This window comes from Phoenix dactylifera, unplaced genomic scaffold (assembly GCF_009389715.1).
Source record: "Phoenix dactylifera cultivar Barhee BC4 unplaced genomic scaffold, palm_55x_up_171113_PBpolish2nd_filt_p 001729F, whole genome shotgun sequence".
In the NCBI taxonomy this organism is placed as follows: Eukaryota; Viridiplantae; Streptophyta; class Magnoliopsida; order Arecales; family Arecaceae; genus Phoenix; species Phoenix dactylifera.
This window is the reverse complement of record NW_024069028.1, coordinates 63,872-76,014: the sequence shown is the minus strand read 5'-3', so window position 1 is coordinate 76,014 and position 12,143 is coordinate 63,872. Positions and strand designations below refer to the sequence as shown.

General features: G+C 41.9%; 1 long non-coding RNA gene across 1 annotated transcript; it reads left to right on the top strand.

Moving 5' to 3' along the window:
- Positions 1–10,916: 10,916 nt before the first annotated feature.
- On the top strand, positions 10,917–11,879 carry LOC120109025. The gene is made up of 2 exons (XR_005510096.1): positions 10,917–10,970; positions 11,704–11,879. It is a non-coding gene; the product is annotated as an uncharacterized LOC120109025 (long non-coding RNA).
- Positions 11,880–12,143: the final 264 nt, after the last annotated feature.

Here is a 12,143-nt window from a genome sequence, read left to right as displayed (position 1 = left end):
CCTATAAGGGACAGTTATCTGTTCGAGGCAAGTGGGTTTTTAAGTGGGACCTTTGCGAACGCATCGTGACCCCTCCACTTACCTGAGAGCTTACCTGGTCAACTCGGTTCATTAGACCGGATTGGAGGCTTAGGTGCCCTCTTAAACCAGTTAGGAGCTATCTAGTGATTTTAGGACAAAGACTAGGATTGATATGCTTTTCTCTTTTATTGCATGCTTGATTGATCGAGTACTAGTGTATGCAAGGTAGTCGTTCTAGAGTACGAAACCTATTACCTTTTGACCCTGAAATAGAACGAACCCTTAGGAACATTCGAGCTAAGATCAAAACATTAGGATCATCCCCACCTCTTAAGATGGCTGAAGAACAACCCAAACTCCTGAGAGAGTACTTTACTCCTACCATTTACACTTCCCCATCTTGCATTCGATTACCTGAAGTAGCAGCTGTACAATATGAAATTAAAATCTAGTGTGATCCAAATGCTCCCATCTTTTTATGGGCTCACCAACGAAGAACCATATAAAACCTAGATGAATTTCTTGAGATTTGCACCACTGTCAAGATTCAGAACTTTACTGATGATGCTCTAAACTTAGATTATTCCCCTTCTCCCTTAAAGATAGAGCCAAACAATGGCTGAATTCTTTAGAAGCCAACTCGATTCGTTCTTGGGATCAAATGCAACAAGAATTCCTAAAAAAATACTTTCCCATGGAAGAACGAACCAGTTTAGACGTGCCATCACAAGCTTCTCCCAAACTGAGGGAGAAGAATTTCATAAAACTTGGAGAGATTTCGGGACCTAATCCGTAAATGTCCTCATCATCAAATACCTAAGTGGCAGCTAGTGCAATGTTTCTATGACGGATTTGACTGAACGAAACCGTCAGATGATCGATGCTGCATGCGGGGGGACATTCATGCTTCAAAATGAGCATGAAGCATGGCAATTATTTGAAAATCTTAATGAAAACTCCCTCCACCATGCTTCATGTTCTCGTCAAGCACCCCGAGTTCTCAAATAAAAGGAACCATTTGTGAAATAAGTCATTCTATGGACCTGTCCAGCAAGGTAGATGCATGTCCCATAAGATTGACCAACTGATGATAGGTGGGCATTACATGAACTCTTCCAAGCACAAGTGTGTACTATTTGTTCTAGCCCATCCCACCCTATTCATGAGTGCCCTTTAGCGTCCCAATTTCTCGAACTCGTGCAAGAACACATCAATGCTGCTCAAACACAGCCTAGACTGGGTACGGACCCATTTTTCAATATATATAACCCGGGATGGCGAAATCATCCAAACTTTTCTTGGAAGCAGCAAGCTTCGAACACAGCCCAACCCTATTCCAAAATTTCAAAATCCTCAGAATTTTCAAACCCCACAAAATATTCATCCCTACCGTCCCTCGATTCAATTTCAACACACTCCTCCTCCACCCCAAAGAAACACAGCCTTTGAGGAGAAAGTATTGAACGCCCTTCAAGGTTTGGAAACCATTACACAATTGGTGCACTCTCACATGCAATCCATCGCCAAACTAGAATCCCAAATGGGGCAACTAGCTAATGCACTGAACAAGCGAGAGGAAGGAAAGCTTCCAAGCCAACCACTAAGTAATCCTAGGGGACAATATATGGCTCAAGAAAATCAATTAAATGCAATTCATCATGAACAAGCCAATGCTTTGACTACCCTAAGGAGTGGACGTGTAGTAGACAATAAGATTGGGGAGGACAACAATAAGGGAGGTGAAGAAGAGGATAAAAATGTGTCAAATAAAAATCTAAAACCTTCTTCTTCTTCTTCAGCTAGTCCACCTTCTGCCAAAACTCATATCCCAAAGGCCCCATTTCCTGAAGCTCTTAATTCACCCTCTCCCTTTGGCAAAAAAGGAACTTCACTAGAGGAAATGATGGAGGTTTTCAAACAAGTGAAAATCAACCTTCCGCTTCTTGATGCTATTAGACAAGTTTCCTCCTATGCCAAATTTCTTAAAGACCTTTGTACACAAAAGCGAAAATCTAGGACACATGTGCCCAAAAAGGTCTTCCTAACTGAGCAAGTGAGTTCTATTCTCCAACACAACACCCCTCCGAAATTCAAAGATCCTGGTGCTCCCACCATCTCCTGTGTCTTAGGAAATAATTTTATTGATCGAGCACTCTTAGATCTAGGGGCAAGTGTCAACCTTTTACCTTACTCAGTTTATGAGAAACTTGGGTTAGGAGAATTAAAACCAACCCTCGGTATCCCTTCAATTGGCTGATCGATCTGTAAAAACACCACGTGGGATAATTGAAGATGTTCTTGTCAAGGTAGACAAATTCTATTTTCTAGTAGATTTCATTGTCCTTGATATGGAACATGAACCTAATCCTAAGAAATAAATCTCCGTGATCCTTGGGCGGCCCTTTTTAGCAACAGCCAATGCATGCATCAATTGTAGAACAGGGGTAATGAACATATCATTTGGAAACATGAAGGTAAAATTAAATGTGTTCAATGCGGACGACCAACCCGCGAGGAAAGTTGAGTGTTTTATGATAGACAAAATAGATAAACTCATAGAAGGAGATGCAAAAACTACCTCACTGTGTCTGGCTGAAGACAATAAACTTAGCGCTTGTTGGGAGGCAACCCAATTCTCTTAGATTTTTTTTTAACATTGAGGACAATGTTAGGTTTAGGTTTGGGGGTATTCATCTTGATTTTCATCCAAAAAAAAAATGTGTGTTCCTTTTCATAAAATAATAATTAATAAATAATAATAAAAAATTTAAATAAAAAAAATTTTGTTTTTATAAAAAAAACCTAATTTCTATACATGAATGTGAGAATGATAAATATACAAGGTATATAAAATCTAAAAAGCCCAATGACTAGTCGGAAGTAATATAAATTTAAGTTCTTTTTATTAAGTCTCTCTTAGGGAGTTGTAAGCTAATTAATACTTTGGAATTTCACTACACACTGGCCGACCCTTCTAAGGTCTAGGCTCGACAATATGTTGATAGTATAGTAGCAACCTTGGACCCTGATGAATCATACTTATCTAATCCAAAAAAAAAAAGGGCTACCTATTGTCAAAGGTTAAGTGGGCTTGTGATGAGGACTCCGAGCATAAGTCCGTAGGGGAGTCTTGATGCCCGACACCTTATGCCAATTGGTGTGAGAGTTGTCGACTGACTGCTCGTTACACGGAGAAATCACCACAAGAGTAAAAGTGCATAATTTATATATCTTTTATAAAAAATAAAAAAAAATAAAAAAAAACTCTGTATTGACCTTGAAAAAGACAATAGTGTGAAAGCCGTTATTGTAAAAATTCGAGTAAACTGAAATATTACAGATAAAGCCCATGAGGTACTAAAGTAAATATCCACAACTCTCGAAATCCTGCAGATAAGATGATTTTGAATCAGTGAGCAGGTTCTTTCGACTAATTCTTGGAAACTACTAATATTAGCAATATTTTGGAGATCCGAACCCTTAGCTTGTGTACGATCCAGATTTCACCGAGCACTCCAGTATAAATGAGTCTTACAACTCCCTAAACGGAAACTTAATGACTTTAACTTAAATTGCATACTGACCTAGAATTTGGGCTGACTTAGTAAATAAAACCGTGTGTGCTTTGAAATTCTTATCATTTATGTATCTTAAATTAGATTTTAATAATAATAAAAAAAAGAGTTTTTGAAATTCTTAGCTAGTATGCATTTGGAATTTGATTTTTACTTCATAGATCAATCGATAAAAAAAATAAAAAAAAAATAAAAAAAAAATAAAATATTGAAGTTTGTGGGTATCTTCACTGGAAACCCTCACGAGACTATAACTCGTCCACTAGGGTAACCTAGGGGTTTAAAGCCTTGTTGCATATGGTAAATGCAATCGCGATGCCTGCGAAAGTGAGTTAGAGTTTCTTCTTTTCTAATTTTATTTTGCTCGAGGACTAGCAAAATATAGGTTTGGGGGTGTGATAAGTGCTTAATAATTCATAAATTAGTTATCTTTCCATAGTACTTATCAATGTTCTTAAACTAATAAATACATATTTACCAGAAAATTGAATAATCATTGAAATAAATTTGAAATATGTTTTTGGTTACGATTTTTTATGAAAACTACAGAAAAAATATATAAGGAGGAGATTGTGTTGATTCTGTTTGGTAACCTGATGAAGTTAAGGTTATAATTAAATAGGTTTTGGTCCTAGCTCGATCAAAAGTTATAATTTGCTAAGGAAAATATTTGATTAACCCTTTTTATTAAGTCATGGTATTGTTTCTAGTCTTGACTGGTCGAGTTCGATCTGAAGCAGTTTAGCAATAATTAAATTTGGAAGACATTGGGCTCGAGAACAAGTTCAAGCAACTCAACAATCATGACCCACCGCAAACCCAAAGCCAATTTCCAACCAATTCGTTACCTGCCTTCATATAAAATTTATAATATAATAATAACTAAAAATTCATGATTCACTGTTCATATAAACAGTATCTCGTGAAAACACTGTTCATATGAACAGTGTTACAAATATATATATATATAAAATGAAAACTCCACTGTTCATCTTCTTCCCCCCTCCCCCGCAGTGCATTACGGCCGAGATTCCCGTCAATTCTCCTGTTCCAGCCACGAGATGGCGTCGCCTAAGAGATCCTCCAGCAAGCCTCCACGCGGTGCAGCCAGCCTCCCGTTCCTCCGCCTCTTCATCCGCCTGCGCCAGCGCCTCCGCACAGCAGCCATTCCGAGCATCCGAGCCTTCTCCGCGTCCCTCCACGCGATGCAATCCTCCCAAAATTGGCAAATCATCAATCTTCCAGTCCTCCCCAGCATCCCGCGATCTGCCCAGCAAGTCTTCCGCATCAGCCCGCGTCCCCGCCTCCTCACGGCTGCCTACTTTCCCAGCAAAACAGAGCAAGAAAAAGAACGTTCTTCCCCTCCAATCCAGCGCCCGAAGCAGGGGATTTCTCTTCCCAAAAATCGGCAGATCATCCAACCCAATCCTCCACTCCTTCCGCGCCCAAAGGTTTCCTCCCAGCTGATTCGCAAATCCAACGCCATTCCTCCGGATCACGGCCAAAAAAATCCCCTGTTTCAAGATCAGATCGCATCCCAGCACGTCCGCAGCCTTCTTCTCGTCTGCATCCTCTGTACATCTCAGCGTGATCGATCGTTATTCACCTTCCACCAAATCCAGATCATCTTCCGCGTTGAAGAAGCATCGGATCACGCCCACTGCCCGCAAGGATCCAACCTTCGCTTCCAACTCTTCTCTGCGATCAACACTTCAGCTTCCAGATTCCTCCCCTCCGCAAAGCCAAGATCCAGCTTTTCCCCATATGAATTAACTTCAAATCCCCCAGATCCAGTCATCCAGCTGGAGCAAATCAGCTCTGTGGAGAATTGAATTTAAATTTTGAATGAAACCGTGAGAAGAAGGGGGGGGCTATAAAAGAGGAGATTACTCTGCGAACAGTGGGGGAGGCCACGGTTTGAAGAACAGAGGAGGAGCCTATGTTCGGAAGAGAAAGAAATAAAAAAAAAAGAAAGGAGGGGGGGGGGAAGAGAATATTTTGTGATATTTTGGGAATAATGGGAGGTGAAGGCTTTCATTTGAAGATGGGAGGTCGTCCGGAAGCCATGTGCGGCTAAACGTCTAGTCTAGGGCTGGATGAAGCCCTAGCAATGTATCAGGGCATTGTAGTTCTTATTTTTATTATTATTTTGGAGCTTGTTTAAATTCTTATTTTCAATGAAATATTCCTTTATGATATTTAAACTTTGAGCATGCTAGTTACTAATCATGTTTGCTAAAGTAGTCTAAGATGATTCATGCCTAGGAAGATGAAGTGTGCTGCATCCTAGATTAGCATACTTAGGTAGACACTTCATGCTACACCGAAGATGGATCTTCCTAACACTCTTTATGCTTTTATTTTAAAAGGCTTGTAGCCAATTTGCATGCCTCTCTAAAAGATAAAAATTAAGAACACAGTCCCTAATGCAATGCTACGCGGTGGATTCCAAACCCTAGATCTATCTACTTTGATAAATTTCAATTCGTTCTCATAGATTAATTTAGTTAAATCAAGTTAGCAAATTCTTCTTCTTGATTTATTTTTAAAAGAAAAATAACTTATTCTTCAATCCCTGTGGACCGACACCCGTAATCACTATCCTATAGGATACGTGCTATTGCGTGGGTTACTTTTGAAATTGAAATAACCGATCACAGTGGCTGACTAATAACTGAGCAAGCCCCGCCAGTGACCGATAATGAATTCGCCGTAGCATCCATGAGGTACTACCTATAAGAAGTATTGTCTACGAACTCTTAAGAGCTACTGATCGAATGCAACTAAGCCGGCCTTGCCAGTGGCCGAGAATGACTGAGCCAGCCCCGCCAGTGGCCGCCTAATAACTGAGCTGGCCCCGCCAGTGGCCGAGAATGACTTCGCAGTAGCATCTGAGAGTATAACCACGGCATGCCGGTGGACGTTTTATGTTATGTTATTGTTTCGTGAAAATACTTGTTGACATGAAACACGAATTTATTGACTCAGTGTGCATACTTCATCATAATAAATTGTTAAGTAAGATACTTGTTGCTATGAAATAGGGATTTATTGTTTCAGCATGAATATTTTATCATGATGATTTGTTATATAGTATACATGTCAGCTTCTCAAATCCTATTAAAACATGTGTAGTATTTTTGCATAATCAAGCATATGCTAGTAGATGTGCATGATTTACCAAGAATAGCATGGTTCAAGTGTATCATGTATTCCATGAAATATAGTGTCATGAACACATTAAAATGACATTTATAGCATGACCACGAACTTAATAATTTGAGGTGCCATTAATCAGTTTTCAAATAACTCATAAAGTATGATTTATGAAAATTATGATTTATGAACTCTCAGATCCTATGCAAGGGCCCCCGCCAGTGGGTATAATAACTCGGCATGCACATATGGCCCCCGCCAGTGGGTATAATAACTCGGCATGCGCATATGGCCCCCGCCAGTGGGTATAATAACTTGGCTGCACTACTATCTAGGAGTATGGATTTAAAATCTTGGATTAATGGCAAAGTTTTACGTTGCATTTCATGTTTATGAAATATCATGATGGTACATGCATTAATTTACAGCTTGATTTGCATATATATATTGTATATGGAACAACGGACATTTGATGTATATGTTAGCCTCTCAAATCCTGCATAAATATGGTTGTCATTATGTTGGATCCGGTAAGATTATGTATGATTACTTACTGAGCCGTGTAGCTTATACCCGTTCATTTATATTTTTCTTTCAGATCCTCACCACTGATAGCTGTCAAAGACACTTTAATTTGGTATCAGGGCTTCTTTCCTTTAGGGTAAAATAAGTATACTCTGTATACATAAACTACATAGAAGCTCTGTATTTAGGTACTGACCAGCATGTTGTACTAAGAATGCTTTCATATATAAAGGTTTGGTTGGTTTGACTACCCTATTACCGATGTATGAGGCTTCGTGCTATTGTGGATGGTAGTCGGCAATAGCACGACCGTGTTATGGATTCGGGTCCGCGGCGTGACACTAAGTGAGTCTTTTCAAGTGGCTGTAATTATTGAAAAATTACCACCACTTTGGAAGGATTTCAAAAATTATCTCAAGCATAAGCGCAAGGAGATGAAACTTGAAGACTTAATTATTAGATTGAGAATTGAGGAAGACAACCGAAATTCTGAGAAAAAGGATGGAGACCATTCCATGGAGTCCAAGGCTCATGTGGTGGAAGAGGGACAAAAGACTAATAAAAAGAAGAGAAAGAATAATGATCAACAAGACACCAAGAGTGGCAATGGAAAGAGGTTCTAGGAAAATTGCTGTGTGCAACAAATCCAGCCATCACTACAGAAAAATTGGGTTTTACCGACCTTTTTTTTACCAACATTTTCTACAAGCATCGACAAATGTCGGTCTGGCACCAAAAATAGCCGACGCTTGTAAAAAGCGTCGGCAAGATACGACGCTAATTAGTGTCGTATTCTTGGCCTAAGACAACACGAACGAAAACCCAATTCCTAACAAAATCAGCGGCCGCGCCCCTTCTCCTCCATCCTCGATCGATATCAAGCCCTAATAGCTAGCCGACCCTTGTCCCCTTCTCCTCCCTCCTCTCCGGCGCCGACTCTTGTCCCCTCCTCCTCCCTCCTCTCCGGCGCCGAGAGATCTCCTTTCCGACGCCAAGCGATCTCCTCTTCTCCTCCTCTGCGGCACAATCTCGATCCTCTCCTCCTTCCTAGCTCCTCAGCGGTGCCGACCGGCGGACCCCATCCCCTTCCGCCTGACGAAGAGATACCGACCCATTCCCCTCCTCTCCGGCGCCAAACGACATCCTCTCCTCCCTCCTCTGCTGCGCCGACCGGCCAACCACCTCCACCTGAGAAAGAGGTATTGCCCCATCCCCCTCCTCTCTCTCTCTCTCCCTGCTTAATTGCATGCTCAAAAGTAATCATATTTGGGGATTGTGAAAAGCTACAGTGTGATGCTTGTTCAGGCGTTCTTCGATGATTTCTGGATCTAATTCTACACTCTGTGAAGCTAGTGGTATGGTAGCTACCTTAGATTACCTGTTAATAGGTTATTGTTTGGATGAGTGTTACCCTATGACTTACAATTTGGTAGAGTTATTATCAGATACAGGATGGAAATTGGAATTTTAATTGTCTTGTTGCATTGAAAACTCAGGGTGTAGCCCACCTGAGATAATTCCAGGATTGAAGCCTGGCCTTCTACAAAGTAGAAGGGATGGGAAAGCATATCCAGTTCCTTCTCATATAGAAGATGAAATGAAGAACAGGTTCCAGGAGCAAGAAACTAGAAAAAGGTCAACCAGCTAGATACCATAAAAGCAGCAAAGCAACAACCCTTTCACAAAAGATAGTATCTAGCGAAGAAGCCTATGCCCTAGAGTGAAAACCCAAGACGATCTAGCCTGGTTGAGAGGTGGTTATCAAACTAATGCATTGTTTTAAGCACCAGAACTATGGAAAGCTATCACACACACACACACACACACACACACACACAGAGGTGCTCGTGGACTTTAAGTCGAGCTTTAAAATGAAGTCTGAGCTTGATTCCTTTCCTAATTAGATGAGCTCAATTGCTTTCTTTCAAGTTGAACCCAGGCTGTTTATGTACAGCTTGGTTTTTACGCAACCACAGGCATGAGGCACATGATAACTTTAGTTAAGGGTTCCATGTAGGATCCTCTTCTTGAGGTTTAAATGACTCTAACCATATCTATATCTGTATTATGGTGTCAAAGGTTGAAGTAGCATTCATCTATTTTTTCTAGTTACAAACATTTGGATCCGATATAGATCAATGAGTATGTATTGTTGATTCATACCCTAATTTTGTTTATTATTTTTTTATATTAGTTGCAGTTCAATCAGTATTTTAATAGAATGGACAAAAGTTGGATAAATAAGTCGAGATCCAGTGCCGAATATTTGAATGGAGTTCAGAATTTCGTTAAATTTGTGTAAAAACCCAAAAAAAAAAGATAACGGGCCGGCCCGAAAAGACCGGGCCCGTCTCCCTTTTACGATCGTGCCCTAGGCACGATCGTGGATGGAAGAGGAGGGGGGTGCAAAGGGGAGGCGGCGGCGGCGTTGGAGAGGCGATTCGCCGGAGGAGACCGAACGCCGAGATCCGGCCGGCCACGAAGGAAGACCACTTCCCTTCACCGAGGATTTCGACGGGTGAAGAAGCGTGGATCCGAGGGGAGTTGCTCACGAGTTCTTCCACCCATCTCTCGCCGGAAAGGTCGCCGGAGCGCGCCATCGGACCGAGGTAAGTGGGGCTCCCTTCCTCATGCTTCATGTCCGGGATTTTGGGTGGAGATGGAGGGGTTATTAGCCGGTGAATCGTCGGAGAAGAGCCGAAACAGGGTACCCCTGTTTCGGCCTCTTCTTTCCAATTTTTGGCTGCCGCCGGCCGCCGGGATTGGCCGAGAACCATGGCATTGTGGTCGGTCGGGACTGTGAGAGAATTATTTTGGGATTTCTAGGGTTTATTGGAGAAGGGGAGAGATGGATCCGGGGTCTTCTTCCTCGAGACTCCATCTCCTCTTTCCTTCCCCTTTCCCTCACGTCGGCGGCAACGACGGCAGCAGGCCACCGGCGGCGACGGCGGCGACGGTCGTGGGCCACAGGGGTTGCTGTCGAGTGGGGGCCGAGCCACTGTTAGGAGGGCTTCCGGTGGATGTTTGGAGGAGGGGAAGAGTGGTTCTTCCGTGGATGAAAGAGGAAGGGGGAAGGGAGGAGAGAAGTCCTGTCGAGATTGGAGAAGGGGGAGGAAATCATGCATGTTCTTGGGAGGAAGAAGAAGAAGAGATAGAAGAGGAGATCTCTTCTTCTCTCTTCCCCTTGTCCGGCCACCATCGGCGGCGACTGCAACAGTGGCGGCCGGCGATGGTTCGGCCAGTGGTGTTGTCGGGTTGGGGAAGGAGAGGGCACAGCCACCATGGCTGTTACCCTTGGATCAAAAAGATTTGAGGGAGGGAGATGTACTCCCAACCATGAAGAGAGAAGAATCATCCCTTTATGTTGGTCTCTTTACCGGGACCGGCCATCATCGCCGGCGTGGCAGCGGCCATGGCTGGCGACGACGTAGGCCGGTGGTACAAGGTGAGAGTCGGGCCACCCCGACTGCCCTAGATCTGGAGGGATTGAGATATTTGGGGACCTGGTGATGGACCCCATAGTAGATGTGAATTATGGTTTAGAATATTTAAATATTAAATAATTTAGTTTGTGATTTGTGATTGATGTTGTAGAGGAAGAGTCGGCGGTGCCAGGAGATTTTGATCAGGGGACTCAGCACCCCAGCGCGTAGGTTGTGATTCGGACCGTGTTTGAGTCAGTCTACAATTTCTGTAAGAATTCCTATATCTGAGCACTTTTATTTATGCATATATTGGATTTATCGTTGGATATATTTTATCAGTATGTTGCTATTTGTTTTGAGCTTGTATGGCACTATAAGGTGTGCATTTTGTTTATTATGAAAGTATTGGAATAATTAAATTGGGAAGGAATAACATATTTTGAGAAATTATGAAAATATGTGACGTGATTGAAATGTGATTAAACATGTAAAACTAGACATGTAAAATGGGTTGGACTAACCTTGTCATGAGATAGCCTCTACGAGCTTATGCGTAGAATAGCTGCCACGAGCTTACGCGTGGGATAGCCTCTACGAGCTTATGCGTAGGATAGCCTCCACGGGCTTACGCGTGGGATAGCCTCTACAAGCTTATGCATAGGATAGCCTCCACGGGCTTACGCGTGGGATAGCTGCCACGAGCTTATGCGTGGGATTTGTGCAGTCTTGGACTGGGTCATGAACTTGGTTAGTCCAACGCCAGAAGTAAAAAGTCTGAAGACTTGGGAATCATGGTATTACGTGAATGAATCACGAAATGTGAAAAAGGGATTTATGTATACAAAATGGTTTGTGTATATATTTGTTATTTGTTGAGCCTTTTGAAATGATGAAATGACATATATTTGATGCATTGATTATTTTATGATTTTTACTGTGTGTGGCTGTTGGGATTCTTACTGGGCTGGAAAAGCTCATACTACATTTACTTTCTTTTTCAGAGGCACTGGATTTGTAGAGACCATTGGGTGGGACGAGAAATAAGATCAGCATGGAGTCTGATTGCTGGATAGATAGGAGTTAATCTATCTTTTATTTATGGACATTTGAAATTATGTAATAAATCAGTACATTTTAGTTGGATTTGATTGAATTACATTAATCTTTGATTTTGGCATATATGTGAATATTGTACCTTTTAGGCCTTGCATGATCTTTAGGGCACTGCTCTAGGGCTCATGCGGCCGGTCGCGTGCCGGACCCGGGTGATGGGTTCGGGGCATGACAGAGTGGTATCAGAGCTTAAGGTTAAGGTATTGTGGAGTGATTGATTAAAACCCTATTTGATTTTGATGAGCTCAAAGCATTTGAGTATATTTCTTGTTTACTAATGAATTCAATTAAGTGTTTCAGTGAAAATCTTGTCTAAGTTTCTCAAGAC